At 33.1% G+C, this 16,500-nt stretch overlaps 1 pseudogene; it reads right to left on the bottom strand.

The window, feature by feature from the left end:
* Positions 1-12,263: 12,263 nt before the first annotated feature.
* LOC111375705 lies at positions 12,264-16,195 on the bottom strand (annotated as a pseudogene).
* Between the last annotated feature and the right edge of the window lie 305 nt (positions 16,196-16,500).

A 16,500-nucleotide genomic window follows, 5' to 3' on the forward strand; every position in this document is an offset into this window, starting at 1 on the left:
TCTACTTTTTTCTCTATCTATAGAAGAGCAAATAGAAAATCTTGAATCTTTAGTTACTAAAATCATTGAAACTAATTGATTCAAATTTTAAACCCTTTTGTGTAACTTTCTCACTTTTTGATTTTCTCTGAATTCCTATATACACCCCCATATATCTCTAACACTTAGTGAAGAGAGTCTGGATAAATAATGTATCAATTTTGAGTGATCCAAAATAGGTTTTTTTCTTTTGGATTCATTAAGAAAATGGATTTTTTTTGAGTTCTATCCTATTAATTGATAATAAAACTATCTAGTTTTAAAGAGTTCAAGTTGAGGAGAGTATAAAATACACGAAAATCTTAAGAAAACTAAGGCCCTAAACTAAAATAATGAACCTTTAAATACCTATTTGAACTAATTTTTATTCATCCATTTGAATCTTTCCTAAAAAATATTGCAACCAATTGAATTCTTAAATCTAGACGATTGCTTATTCATAGGCTATTATGAGTTCAAGACAAGCCGCTATGGTGAAATTGGTAGACACGCTGCTCTTAGGAAGCAGTGCTAGAGCATCTCGGTTCGAGTCCGAGTGGCGGCATGTCATCTTCTAAAAAAACTAAATAGATCCTATAATGAATTCAATTCCTGATTTCTTGTAATTAAAGAACTCCTATTTTTTAAGATTTTTATGATATTTTCAACCTTAGAGCATATATTAACTCATATTTCTTTTTCGATCGTTTCAATTGTAATTACAATTCATTTGATAACCTGTTTAGTCGATGAAATCATAAAACTCTACGATTCATCAGAAAAGGGCATGATAATGACTTTTTTCTGTATAACAGGATTATTAGTTACTCGTTGGATTTATTCGGGACATTTTCCACTAAGTAATTTATATGAATCATTAATCTTCCTTTCATGGAGTTTATCCCTTATTCATATAGTTCCGTATTTCAAAAAAAATCAAAATTTTTTAAGCGCAATAATCGGCCCAAGTGCTATTTTTACCCAAGGCTTTGCTACTTCAGGTCTTTTAACTCAAATACACGAATCTGAAATATTAGTACCCGCTCTTCAATCCGAGTGGTTAATAATGCACGTAAGTATGATGATATTGGGCTATGCAGCCCTTTTATGTGGATCATTATTATCAGTAGCACTTCTAGTCATTGCAGTTAGAAAAAACAGAAAGTTTTTTTTTACAAGTAATCATTTATTAAATTTAAATGGGTCATTTTTCTTTGGTGAAATCGAATACATGAATGAAAGAAGCAATGTTTTACAAAATACTTCTTTTTTTTCTCCAAAGAATTATTATAGGTCGCAATTTATTCAACAATTGGATTATTGGAGTTATCGGGTTATTAGTCTAGGGCTTAATTTTTAACCATAGGGATACTTTTTGGAGCAGTATGGGCTAACGAAGCATGGGGATCATATTGGAGTTGGGACCCAAAGGAAATTTGGGCATTTATTACTTGGATTGTATTCGTGATTTATTTACATATTCAAACCAATATAAAATGGAAGGGTATAAATTCCGCAATTGTGGCGTCTATTGGCTTTCTTATAATTTGGATATGCTATTTTGGGGTAATTTCATTACCTATTGAGTTAATCAATATGAAATGGAATTCGTTCCATTCTTAGAATATGTAGAATAAGAATTCTTCTGTTTACCTTACTCAATTTTCAAAAAAAAAAAAAATACTTTTTTTTCGTTGACAAAAGAATAAACAAAAGATACTCAATTTTCTTTTTAGTATATTTTCTCATTTCCAAGGCGAGGAGTCTTATTTTCCTCATCTCCCTATTTGTTACAATAATACAACTTTTTATTTTTTTTCCTCTATATCCACTTTTTCTCTCTATCTATAGAAGAGCAAATAGAAAATCTTGAATCTTTTGTTACTAAAATCATTGAAACTAATTGATTAAAATTTTAAACCCTTTTGTGTAACTTTCTAACTTTTTTATTTTCTCTGAATTCCTATATACACCTCCATATATCTCTAACACTTAGTGAAGAGAGTCTGGATAAATAATGTATCAATTTTGAGTGATCCAAAATAGGTTTTTTTTCTTTTGGATTCATTAAGAAAATGGATTTTTTTTTTGTTCTATCCTATTAATTGATAATAAAACTATCTAGTTTTAAAGAGTTCAAGTTGAGGAGAGTATAAAATACACGAAAATCTTAAGAAAACTAAGGCCCTAAACTAAAATAATGAACCTTTAAATACCTATTTGAACTAATTTTTATTCATCCATTTGAATCTTTCCTAAAAAATATTGCAACCAATTGAATTCTTAAATCTAGATGATTGCTTATTCATAGGCTATTATGAGTTCAAGACAAGCCGCTATGGTGAAATTGGTAGACACGCTGCTCTTAGGAAGCAGTGCTAGAGCATCTCGGTTCGAGTCCGAGTGGCGGCATGTCATCTTCTAAAAAAACTAAATAGATCCTATAATGAATTCAATTCCTGATTTCTTGTAATTAAAGAACTCCTATTTTTTAAGATTTTTATGATATTTTCAACCTTAGAGCATATATTAACTCATATTTCTTTTTCGATCGTTTCAATTGTAATTACAATTCATTTGATAACCTGTTTAGTCGATGAAATCATAAAACTCTACGATTCATCAGAAAAGGGCATGATAATGACTTTTTTCTGTATAACAGGATTATTAGTTACTCGTTGGATTTATTCGGGACATTTTCCACTAAGTAATTTATATGAATCATTAATCTTCCTTTCATGGAGTTTATCCCTTATTCATATAGTTCCGTATTTCAAAAAAAATCAAAATTTTTTAAGCGCAATAATCGGCCCAAGTGCTATTTTTACCCAAGGCTTTGCTACTTCAGGTCTTTTAACTCAAATACACGAATCTGAAATATTAGTACCCGCTCTTCAATCCGAGTGGTTAATAATGCACGTAAGTATGATGATATTGGGCTATGCAGCCCTTTTATGTGGATCATTATTATCAGTAGCACTTCTAGTCATTGCAGTTAGAAAAAACAGAAAGTTTTTTTTTACAAGTAATCATTTATTAAATTTAAATGGGTCATTTTTCTTTGGTGAAATCGAATACATGAATGAAAGAAGCAATGTTTTACAAAATACTTCTTTTTTTTCTCCGAAGAATTATTACAGGTCGCAATTTATTCAACAATTGGATTATTGGAGTTATCGGGTTATTAGTCTAGGATTTATCTTTTTAACCATAGGGATACTTTCTGGAGCAGTATGGGCTAACGAAGCATGGGGATCATATTGGAGTTGGGACCCAAAGGAAACTTGGGCATTTATTACTTGGATCGTATTCGCGATTTATTTACATATTCGAACCAATATAAAATGGAAGGGTATAAATTCCGCAATTGTGGCGTCTATTGGCTTTCTTATAATTTGGATATGCTATTTTGGGGTCAATCTATTAGGAATAGGACTACATAGTTATGGTTCATTTACATTAACATCTAATTGAATTCAAAAGGATTCAAAAAAGACTCTTACGAATAGAAAAGTGTACAGTGCATATGAGATAAAAAACTTTATGTGAACTGATGAGAACCCTGTGAATCAAATATTGTAGTGATTCACAGGGTTCGCGCCGATTCAAATTCATTTTTTTACTTAACTTAAGAGAAGAAAAAATACATATAGAAAAGTGTACAGTGCATATGAGATAAAAAAAACTTTATGTGAACTGATGAGAACCCTGTGAATCAAATATTGTAGTGATTCACAGGGTTCACGCCGATTCAAATTCATTTTTTTACTTAACTTAAGAGAAGAAGAAAAATCCTTCTTTTTTTTCATTGTACAACGAACGATTAAAAAAAATCATAGGATTTTTTCTTTTTTTTTTATTCATCAAAACTATACCACCTCCCTGACAGGAGCCCCACAAATGGGGTGGGGCCCACAAAAAAAAAGTGGGACACTCCCCCCATTTGTGGGGTTCGGTCAGGGGGGCCGTCAGCCTCCCTTCCTGTTGTAGCTAAGTCCTATTTTTAATATATATATATATATATATATATAGTATAATAAAATTTTTATCAAATACTTAATTTATACAATACGTCCAAGGTCAGGACAACGACACACGGTTAGGGCTAAACGTGATCTAACATTTTCGTTAAAGTACGTAGATTAGTTCAAAGAGAGTAGATTTAAATATGTTTTGAGTATTACTGGTTACTTGTGTTCATGAATTAATTTTCAATGTTGATGTGCTTTTGTTCTATTTAGCCCATCAAACAAGCCACAAAAACAACAAATTAGAGAAGAAACAAACTGAATAAGCTTTACTTGAAGGAATTTCAATCTCATTCTTCACACAACATTCAACATTCACAACATATAAATAGTCGAAGACATTTTTTTTTATTTTTTTCTTTTTTGGCAAGAAAACAGTGTCATGTAAACTAAAATAAAGCCTAGCAGGCCTACTTCAAAGCTTGTGTAGTACTATTTCTACAAACCAAATCCAAGGATATGTGAAAAAATTGGATTCCAAGCAGATTGCATGAAAAATCGAAACACAAACATCATGTAAAACTAGTTGTTAGATGCACTTTAAAAGTAGCATCAGTCGTTTTGCCACCCACTATGTGCCTCATCGACCTCGCCCTCCACCTGTACCTGCCACTATATTCAAAATCTGTTGGGAAAAAAATGGGCTAGTAGATGATTTTTGGCGTAAAATTTGTGTGGGACCCGTTGATCAAATTTGGAAGATCGAAGTTGATCCTTGTTCTCCTCCGTGAGAGCATCGAAACCATATATTTATTTGTCAAAATTGATGAATGAATGAATGAGAAATTAGAACTCAAAGATGACCATTGGAAGATGGTTTATGTGGGAAATAAATCTAATCCCACGTAGGAAAATGAAGAAAGTATTAACCACTTTATATAGAAGTGCACATTGGAATTGTGTAATCTTGTGTAGTATAGAGGCTCTCTCCACGTGCACGCGTAGGGTGGGCACAAATCAAGGACCGAAATTGCCTTCGTACCTTGAACTTGTGTGCGGACGCGACCTGCGTACACAAATGTCGAACCGAATGGAGCAAAAATTGGCCCGTTTGGAGTATCCACGTTTTGCAAGTTTTTGCTTTCTTCAACTGACCTTTGAGTTTTCGAAAAAATGCCAAAACTCCTAGAAATTGAAGCAACTTTAATGTTTATTGTTATGGAGTTAATTAGCATATTTAATCTTATATATATAAGTCTCATTTTTCAGCAATTCTAACCATGAGAATATTGCATACACATGAAATCTATCAAAATAGTGTTGTTTGCATACATAATCTTTTACATTTTTAGAGTCGTCTGGGTGGTGATATTGTTCAATATAAACTCAATTTGTCGGAGTAGTTTCTGCAGTGCTAGGATTCTACTGTCACCGTTGTATCCTGCGAAACAGACGCTCAGATTAATTCTCAAGCACTTACGGTGAGGGAGTGAATTTCTTTTAAAGAAACTGTGTTCGCACTGGCCTCGGGTTGAAATTTTATTTATCTTCTGCAATTTACATATTTGCAATTTATTCTTACGATTATTTATTTATTTAGCGATTTTTACGTTAGCAATTTACTAGATTCATATATTTTGCAGTTTACTTGTTTTATATTTATGTTAGAATTAAAAATAGAAAAAGGAAAAAAATATATATATCTGAATTTTCTTACTAACAATTGGTAACTGCAATTCGGTATATGTATATTACATATACAATATTTTTAAGTATAAGTGAAAATACGGTATATGGAAATACGGTATATATGAAAAGGGTAAAGAAAATATGTGCAAATACGGTTAAAAGCATATACGGTAGGAAGCATATATGGTAGGTAGGATATACGGTAAGCTGTAAATACAGTAGGCTGCATATACGGTAAGCTGCAAATACGTTATGCTCAAAATCGGTATCTAAACTACATATACGGTATGTGATAATCTGATTTCATTAACACCACTAGATTCCAACAAACTTAAAACAGATTCTTAAAAGAAAAAAATTGGTTTCTTATACTGTTAATTTTGGAAACTAATTTTTTTGTTTGATTTTCAAAAATGGCAACCGAATCAACCAACATGGATATGACCCAAACTGTGCCTATTTGAAATCAGGCTATGGGCTCAGCTATGGTTTAAGGGCCAAGCTCTGTTGTGGCTCAGACTGTGGCTAAATTGCCAAGTCATGTTGTGAGTCAAATTGTGGCTTCAACAAATGGCCATACCGTTAGTATTTCGATTAATCATGGAGAAAAATTATAGAAATTCAATTGTTTGAATTTCAAATGGTGGCAACAGAAAATGCTATTTTATCTGATCACTTTGAATCTTACGAGACTTTTGATTGAGACTGCTCCAAAATTCAATGAGGATGAGGGAGATGTTCAAGCAATCAGTACACTTGATGCTTGGAACCATTCAGATTTTTTGTGCCGAAACAATATTATAAACAGTTTAGCAAACACGCTATACAATGTGTATAGTACTATAAAAATTGTTAAAGAGTTGTGGGAGTCTTTAGACCGAAAATATAAAATTGAGGATGTTGGTGCTAAAAAGTTCATTGTTGGCAGATTCCTAGACTATAAAATGGTGGACTCCAAAATAGTTATCAGTCAACTGCAAGAACTCTAAGTGATTCTTCACGAAATTCATGCCGAAGGGATGATTTTGAGTGAAACTTTTCAAGTGGCTGCAATTATTGAAAAATTACCCCCTGCATGGAAAGATTTCAAAAATTATTTGAAGCACAAATGAAAGGAAATGAATGTCAAAGAACTAATTGTTAGACTTCGAACTGAAAAAGACAACAAGAGTTATGAAAAGAAATGGTTCAATCCTGGTATGGCTAAAGCCAATGTTGTGGAGCTTGGTCAAAGTAGTAAGAACTACAAAAAAAATGTTTGGGCCATCCAATGGCAAAAAGACCAAGTAAGGATCGAAAGGTGGAATTTCTAAGAAGAAATTTCAAAGAAAATGTTTCAATTGTGACAAAGTGGGTCATAAGTCTTCGGAGTGCAGATTGCCAAAGAAAAAGAAAGAAACAAATGTGGTCGACTACATGGCATAAGAAGTGTCGGTGCTGAATCTCTCAGCGGTCATTTCTGAAGTGAACATGGTAGGTTCATGCCCTAAAGAGTGGTGGATTGACACCGGTGCTACGAGGCATGTATGCTCTAATAAGGAGCTGTTTGCTATGTTTGAGGCAATTGAGAATGGGGAGAAGTTGTTTATGGAAAATTCAGCAACTTCTGAAATCAAGGGTCAAGGAAAGGTGGTTTTGAAGATGGCCTCGGGAAAGGAGGTGACTCTTAAAATGTGCTATACGTGCCAAAAATTTGCAAGAACCTAGTGTTCAGGTCACTTTTGAATAAGCATGGTTTTCGCATTGTATTTGAGTCAAACAAAGTTAGTTTGTTAAAAAGTAGAATGTTTGTCGTAAAAGGATATGTTTTCAACGGTATGTTTAAATTGAATGTAATGGTTGGTAAACCAAAAATGACAAACTCTTCTATTTATTTGCTTGAGTCTTCCAATTTGTGGCATGGTAGATTAGGACATGTAAACTATGATACTTTACGTAGACTAGTTAACTTGAATTGCATACCCGAGTCCCATATTGATTCCAAACATAAGTGTGAAACTTGTGTTGAGATAAAATTGACAAGGTCGTCGTTTAAATCAATTAAATGAAACACAGAACGACTTGATTTAATTCACAACGCCGTATGTGATTTAAAACTCATACAAACAGGCAGTGGCAACAAGTATTTCATTACTTTTGTTAATGACAGCACCAAATACTGTTATGTATATTCGATTAAAAGTAAAGATGAAGCTATAGAGAAATTTGTTCTCTATAAGAATGAAGTTGAAACTCAACTTAATAAGAAAATTAAGGTGTTAAGAAGCGATCGAGGTGGTGAGTATGAAGCACAATTTATGAAATTCTATGCACAACATGGAATCATACATGAAACCGTCGCACCATATTCACTGCAACAAAATGGTGTAGCTGAACGAAAAAATCGTACTTTAAAGGAAATAATGAATGCAATGCTAGTAAGTTCTGGGTTACCTTAGAACATGTGGGGGAAAGCTGTATTATCAGAAAATTACCTTTTAAATAAGGTATCCCAAAAGAAAATGGAAAAGTCCCCTTATGAGTTATGGAAAGGAAGAAAGTCTTCCTATAAATACTTACGAGTGTGAGGGTGTCTTGCTAAAGTGATCATTCTAATACCAAAGAAGGTAAGAGTAAGGCCAAAAACAGTAGATTACATCTTCATTGGCTATCCACACAATAGTAGTGCTTATCAATTTCTTGTGTATGATTCTAAAATTCCATACATACTAAAAAACACGATATTGGAATCAAGAAATGCTTCATTCTTTGAACATATATTTTCGTACAAGTCCAAAAAGGAAGCAAACTTCTCCAAACAAACATATGAGACTATGACTAAAAATAGTCATGACGAAGAACTAAAAGAGGAGACTGAGATTAGACGAAGCAAACGGAAAAGGACAAAAAATTGTATGGTCCTGATTTTCTGACCTATATGCTAGAAAGTGAACCTCAAAGTTATCAAGAGACTGTGAATTCCTCGGAATGACCTCAATGGAAGGAGGCCATTAAAAGTGAAATAAATTTCATACTATAAAATCATAAATGGGAACTAGTGGATCTTCCTTTAGAAAGCAAACAACTAGGTATAAATGAATTTTCAAAAGAAAAATGAGAGCAGATGAAACTATCGAAAAGTACAAGACCAGATTAGTAATAAAAGGTTACAAACAAAGGGAAGGCCTTTATTACTTTGATACGTATTCTCCAGTAACAAGAATAACATCTATTAGATTGATACTTGCAATTGCCACTTTGAGAAATCTTGAAGTACATCATCATATGGATGTTAGAACTGTATTTTTAAATGGAGATTTAGAAGAAGAAATCTATAAGGAACACCTGAGGGGTTTTCGTCACCAGGGCTGGAAAATAAAGTTTGTAAGTTGGTGAAGTCACTATATGGCTTGAAATAAGCACGCAAACAATGGCATGAAAAATTTGATAATGTCATGATAGAGAGTGGATTTAAAATCAATGAGTGTGACAAATGTATTTACGTCAAAGATATTAAAGATGGTTATGTCATTTTATGTCTTTACGTTGACGACATGCTTATTGTTGGCAGTGACAATAAGATGATAGAATCCACTAAAAATATGTTGAATTCGAGATTAGACATGAAAGATATGGATTTAGCTGATGTTATACTTGGAGTCAAAATCTCAAGAACGTCGATGGGCTGGTTCTAAGTCAGTCACATTATGTGGACAAAATTTTGAAAAAGTTCAATAAGGATGATATTGGCTTGGCTAAAACACCGATAGATACAAGTCAACATCTATCTAAAAACAAAGGTGAAAGTGTCTCTCAAGTAGAATACTTGAGAGTTATTGGAAGTTTAATGTATTTGATGAGTTGTACAAGACCAGACATAGCCTACACAGTCAGTAAACTAAGTAGATACATGAGTAATACAGAAGCTGATCACTGGAAAGGAATAGTAAGAGTACTAAGGTACTTAAGATGTACTCGTGATTATGGACTACATTATGCCAGATATCTAGCGGTCATTGAAGGATACAGTAATACTAATTAGATATCTGATATAAAAGACTCAAAATCCACTAGTGGATTTGGTTCACATTGGGAGGTGCTGCCATATCATGGAAATCCTCTAAGCAAACAGTTATAGCCAGATCTACGATGGATTCTGAGTTTATAGCTTTAGATAAATGTGGTGAAGAGGTTGAATGGTTGCACAACTTCTTAGAGGATATTCCAAGATTGTCAAAACATGTACCAGCAATTTGCATATATTGTGACAGTCAATCAGCAATAGAAAAGACACAGAGTAACATGTAAAATGATAGGTCTAGACATATACGTCGTAGACACATTATCATAAGACAACTACTCTCAACTAGAGTTATCACTATTGACTACGTAAGGTCAAAAGATAACATCGCGGATCCGATAATCAAAGGGTTAAATAGAGAGTTAGTTGGGAAATCATCGAAAGGAATGAGACTTAAGCCCTTGAATGAATAAGTCATTACAAAGAAAACCCAACCTAGTTGACTGGAGATCCTGAGATCTAGGTTCAAATGGACAACCTAATTGTAAAGGCTTAATAAAATCACTGTGGGGGTGTTTCCTCCTATCAATTCTATGATGTAACAGTGATGCCCATAAGGATAAAGGATAAGCAATATGCTTTTAATAATTCTTATGCGTCAAAAATTGAGCCAAGTAATGCAGGTTACTTATAATAAGAAATCACCTATGTGAGAGAGAAGTGGGGCCACTTCTAAGAGAATTGTGTGGGGCTCAATTCTTAAGAACTTTCACAGAACCAGACATAAGTTCATGGCCAAAACGAACATAATAATGAAAACTGAATTGTGTTATGAAGAATCCTGTGTGGAGTATATCATCGTTTACATAAATGGAAGAACAGTTCAAGGATTACATGTCTACTGGTTAGTTAGTAAAGTAAATATACTTTCACAAGGGAAAGTTCAAAGGGTAATACCTACCTATCCTATGTAGGCTTCAACCGTTGAACTTTGTCACCTAGTCTTGTGTCTCACGGTCACCAAGTCTCGTGTCTCATGGTCTTATGTCTTACCCAATTTTCATTCATGTGGGGGATTGTTGGGAAAAAAAGGCTAGTGGATGATTTCAACATAAAATTTGTGTGGGACTCACTGGTCAAATTTGGAAGATCGAAGTTGATCATTGTTCTCATTCGTGAAAGCGTCGAAACCATACATTTATTTACCAAAATTGATGAATGGATGAATGAGAAATTAGAGCTCAAAGATGACCATTGGAAGATGGTTTATGCAGGAAATATATCTAGTCTCACATCGAAAAATGAAGAAAGTATTAACCACTTTATATAGGAGTGCACATTCGAATGTTGTAATCATGTGTAGTATAGAGACTCTCTCCACGTGCGCACGCAGGGTGGGTGCAAATCACGGACTGAAACTGCCTTTGGACCTTGAACTTGTGTGTGGGCACGACCTGCGTATACGAATGTCGGACCGAACGGATCAAAAATTGGTCCGTTTGGAGTGTCCACGTTTGCAATTTTTTGCTTTCTTCAACTGACTTTTGAGTTTTCGAAAAACCGCCAAAACTCCCAGAAATTGAAGCAACTCTAGTGTTTATTACTATGGATTTAATAGGCAAATTTCATCTTATATATATAAGTCTCATTTTTCGGCAATTCTAACCACTAGAATACAGCATACACTCGGAATCTGTCAAATTAGTGTTGTTTGCATACATAATCTGTTGCATTTTCAGAGTCGTTTGAGTGGTGAAATTGTTCAATACAAACTCAGTTCCAAGGAGTAGTTTCTGCAGTGCTCGGATTCTACTGTCATTGTTGTATACTGGGAAATAGCGCTCGGATTAATTCTCAAGCACTTACGGTGAAGGAGCGAATTTGTTTTAAGGAAATTGTGCTCGCACAGGTCTCAGGTTGAAATTTTATTTATCTTCTGTAATTTACATAATTGTAATTTATTTTTACAATTATTTATTTATTTAGCGATTTATACGTTAGCAATTTACTAGATTCATATATTTTGCAGTTTACTTGTTTTATATTTATGTTAGAATTAAAAATAGAAAAAGGAAAAAAATATAAATCTGAATTTTCTTGCTAACAGTTGGTAAAAGCAATTCGGTATATGTATATTACATATACAATATTTCTATGTATAAGTGAAAATACGGTATGTGAAAATACGGTATATATAAAAATGGTAAAGAAAATATGTGCAAATACGATTAAAAGCATATACAGTAGGAAGCATATACGGTAAGCTGTAAATACAATAGACTGCATATACGATAAGCTGTTTGCAAATACGGTAAGTGACCTACAAATACGGTAAGTTACCTACAAATATGGTATGCTGCATATACGGTATATTACATATACGATATGCTCAAAATCGGTATCTAAACTACATATATGGTATGTGATAATTCGATTTCATTAACACCACTATATTCCAACAAAACCATCCATCAAGGCAATTCAATATCAATGACTAGGAGGCAAAACAGTAGAATACGCCATCTTATATTATTAGGGGATTAATAATGCCAATTCATTAGTAGTTTTCGTGTCAGCAAAAGAAAGATTCATACATGCCCCAATTTTTGCAGCCAAACATTGCTCTTATATTCTAAAGAAATGCGAGTTAGCGATTTACCTCTGTTTCCACCTCTGCCTCGACCTCCTTCTGTGTTTTTAGCAGCTGCATCATCCAAACCACGACCAACGCCTTTTGCTTTAGAGCTATCCTCTCTACCTCTTCCTCTTCCAGCCTACTCCAGGTGGCCTCCTATCTGGAAAATATCCAAAGACAGCAGTTAACTTACCAGAAGAATCTATCATGTTAAAATATCATTGACTTTGAATTCATGAAGCTATAATCTGACCAACAAATTGATCAGAAAAATGAAAGAACACATCAATCGACAAGCAGGACAGGATGATCCGAATGGACAATATACAGGAAAGAGAACACATAATGCCACATTTCTCATTTTAGCATAAGAGTAACTATAAGGCCACAGGGCAAAGAGTATAAACTAGGAACGGAACCTAACATACAGAGAGTATTTAATGTAATCAAATCTCATGCAATTTTAATATTAGCATTTCATAGGCAAGGAATTCCAAATAATATCAGAAAATAATTATATGTTCAAATTACAATTGAAAATTAAATATAAAAATAACAAATATACCAGAACGTTTCTTCTCTTCTTGAACTTTATCAATTACCTGGAAAATAGAGAAGTTCATCAGCTACAAGTAACACAAACATCTAAACAAAAATCAAAAGAACGTATTCATTTAAGAAATTGTTAATTCTATGGTGGTATCAGATATCAGAATTGACGGAAAAAATTTATTAAAAAAAAGACTAAGAGGAGTGAAGCGAGATGGGAAAGCATTTTGTTGAGTTCAAAGCCTTCTCTATGTTATAACGAAGAGTGTGTTTCGATCAAAATTTTCAGCACCAAATGTTATGTTCTCAAAAGCATCTCAGAAATAATTAATATTTGCCAATGACGAAGGAATATTAGCGTAATCATGGATACCTCGAGGAAGGAAAGTTGTTGCACAGCCATTAATGAGTGTTAAAAGTAACTTTTGTGATATACAATACTCATGTTTATGTCTAAACATATCATTTAAATAATTGTATTTGGCAATAGTGACTTTCTCAAGATATCTCCTGTATTATTAAAGGAGTTATTTATAGCAGTACTGAAAAACTACAGGAACAAATGCAGATAGAGGTTGCAAGGTAAGAAGTTAATACTTTGATGAAGTTCTTCAAGAAACTCGGCTGATAAAAAGTGGAACGTTTCCCATACGGAATGTTCAGCACATATTCAGCTTTCAATTTTAACATACATACAAGTAAAACTCAAGACAAAATTGCACAGTATTGTTCCAAGTATCAATATGCATGTACTGCACCAAGAAAGTGAATTAACAACAAAAACAATATCAATTCATTTAGAACATACAGAAGCTCATTTGCAAATCTTGTAGTATCTTACTTTTCATCTGTTGAGCATAAACTAACGACTTAGATCCAGGGCCGGTGCTGTGGTTGTCGGGGCTCGAGACGAACTCTACATATTAGGCTCTCAAAATTAACGTAAATACAAAATTCAACGATGTATTATGCTATCTATTGCTAGCTTAAAACTTAATATTAAAACTATAAATAGATATATTATACAAAAGATTTATATTATAAAATAACAAAACCAATAATGTCAAACAATTATTGATCATACAATATCCAATCATATAAGCCAAGCACGCAGCAATTATATAAGCCGACAAGGTCTCAAACATTTTTACTATATTCGATAACAGGTTAGGTCAAGCGATTGCTTATCTGAGAAGTAGAATTTCGACAAAAATTACGAAATCACATCCTTGAAAATTCTACCATCACAGCTCACAAACCTGAAATAAAAATTTAAGATCAAACACCAATACAAATATACAATTCTATTCCATTAATTTATTCATCATAAATTCAGAATCCTATTGCAAACTGCTGTAAGTCTAGAACCATAAACTTTAAGCAAAATCCACCAAAAAAAAAAAAAAAAAAAAAAAACTATCCAAATTTTGAGATAATAACATCTCTACAAAGATTATAAAAATGGCCATTTATGCAAGTATACAGATATATTTATTTCATGAAAATACAAGATTCAACCAAATCAAAGGTAGAAAAATATTAAAACATAGACTCTTTAGCAAAAATCGAGAAAAGATTTAAGATATTTAATGGACTGAAATATGTTATTTGATATATATGTTAGTTTACACGTGCTTTATAGAAAAATCAGAATATTTACGTATTTGAAGGTAAAGATGTGGAATTTAAGCAAAACCCAGAAAATATCATAGATCTTACCGCTGAAATTGAAGACTTTAGACACGGGAACTGTGTGAAAAACCAAGGAAAGTCAAATTTGAAACTTGGAAGTCCAACCCTCTAAAGAGAGCAAAAATGACCAGATCAAGCAAGAACAAGACAATTAGCAAGAGTAGAACAAGAAAAGAATGCATAAAGAAAAAAATCAAAGGTAAGAAATCATTTGGGAACCCTATCCTGGTCGCCGACTACCGTCCGATTGGAGTTAGAGCCACTTGGAGGCTGGAGACGGGGAGAGCAATCGCAGGAAAAAATCGAAGGTGAAGAACGAATGAAAAATACCCTTTTCCTTTTACCTCGAAAAAAATTCAAGGCTAAAATGAGGTCCCCTCAGATTTTGGGCCTAAGGCGCAGGTCTTGTTGGCATCGCCATAATACCGGCTCTGCTTAGATCAAATATTAGTAGAAAAATTGATAGGATGAATGAAACAGAAACATCATCTGCAATCGACATAATGATCTAAGAAATACCTCATCTGGAACTCTAAGGTATTTAAATGTATTTCCCCGAATGTAGCACTCAGGCATTCACCAAAACCTATCTCCATCCTACATGGGAAGCCATCTCCAAACCTCATAAGTTCAGCATAAATAGTAGCATACTTGAACACATAATAGATCAGTGCACTTATATTCTATCATCAAGAAAGATGAGCAAAAGTGATGAAATAAAGGACCTTAGATGTACATATAACTTCACGAAGATGAATGTTCATCCAAGTGTCGTAGTTAACCAAATGCCCATTGTATGTCTCCCCATTTTTCAGCTTCACCAACTGCCACGCCACACAAACCATCACTAGAATGAGCAAATAAAACTTAACCCACAAAACTTACTTCTCGATAATTTTTATTTATCAAATAAGAATAACAAATCTTCACACCATAGCCTATAGGTAATTTTTAAGATTCATAATAAAAACCACAACAAAGTCCCCAGAGCGAATTGATTACCTTTGTTGAGCATATTCGCAAGCTTAAATAAAATGGAAGTTATTTTTAGTAATTTCTTAACTTCAGATATGTTTGGATAACATTTTTTTTAGCTCATAAGATTTATTTAAAAAAAAATTATAAGTTAGAAAAGCTATACTTATTTCCTTGACCAGTGAAAAAGTGATTTACTTTAAAAATTACTTATCTTACTTATGAATGAACTTTTTAAGCATGTTTTCCTAGCTTAAGAAAAGTAGCAAGCTACTTTTTTGTGCGAAACATGTTTGCGTATGATACTCTTTCTTACTTATAAGTTAAAAATTATTTATTTTAAAGTAATTTTTCCATCAAGTAAGTAACTTACAAATTCTAGATTTTGAGCCAATAAAAATGTTATTTATTGTAAAACATACTTTTACTTGTAAGTAAAATTTTGAACTTCAGCCCAACCTGCCTTCAATTTCAGATAGAAAAGAAAAAGAAAAAATATACCACGGTATAACCTTGAGCGGTCTTGAGTAAAGAAAGAGGAAGCTGCAAAACAAAAAAAACAACTAATCAAAAATCAAAGCTTTAATTCCAAGACTTCAAAGACCAAAACAAACCCTATAATATGCAACGAATATTGACTAACCATTTTCTTTAGAGCGCAAAGGAAACCTACAATCAGAAGAATTAAAAAGAGAAAAATAAATAAAGATCACCGAAGACCTAACTTTTAATGGAAGTCAAATTATACTACTTTTCATTACAAAAAGAGGGAAAAAAAGCTTGTGTAAAGAGGAGTAACAATGAACCCTAAAATGCAAAATGAAATTAGGATTACGGATTGAGAAAGCTTTCGATCAAAAAGCAAGGTTTCAATCCAGAAATTATTCTCTCTATAAGTTTCTGTAAAATAGAAGTGGGAAAGACAAAGAAGTCCAAGAGCAACGACTTTGGTGCGTGCTGTCGTAGGCACTCCA

Source organism: Olea europaea, unplaced genomic scaffold (genome assembly GCF_002742605.1).
Source record: "Olea europaea var. sylvestris unplaced genomic scaffold, O_europaea_v1 scaffold1404, whole genome shotgun sequence".
NCBI lineage: Eukaryota > Viridiplantae > Streptophyta > Magnoliopsida > Lamiales > Oleaceae > Olea > Olea europaea.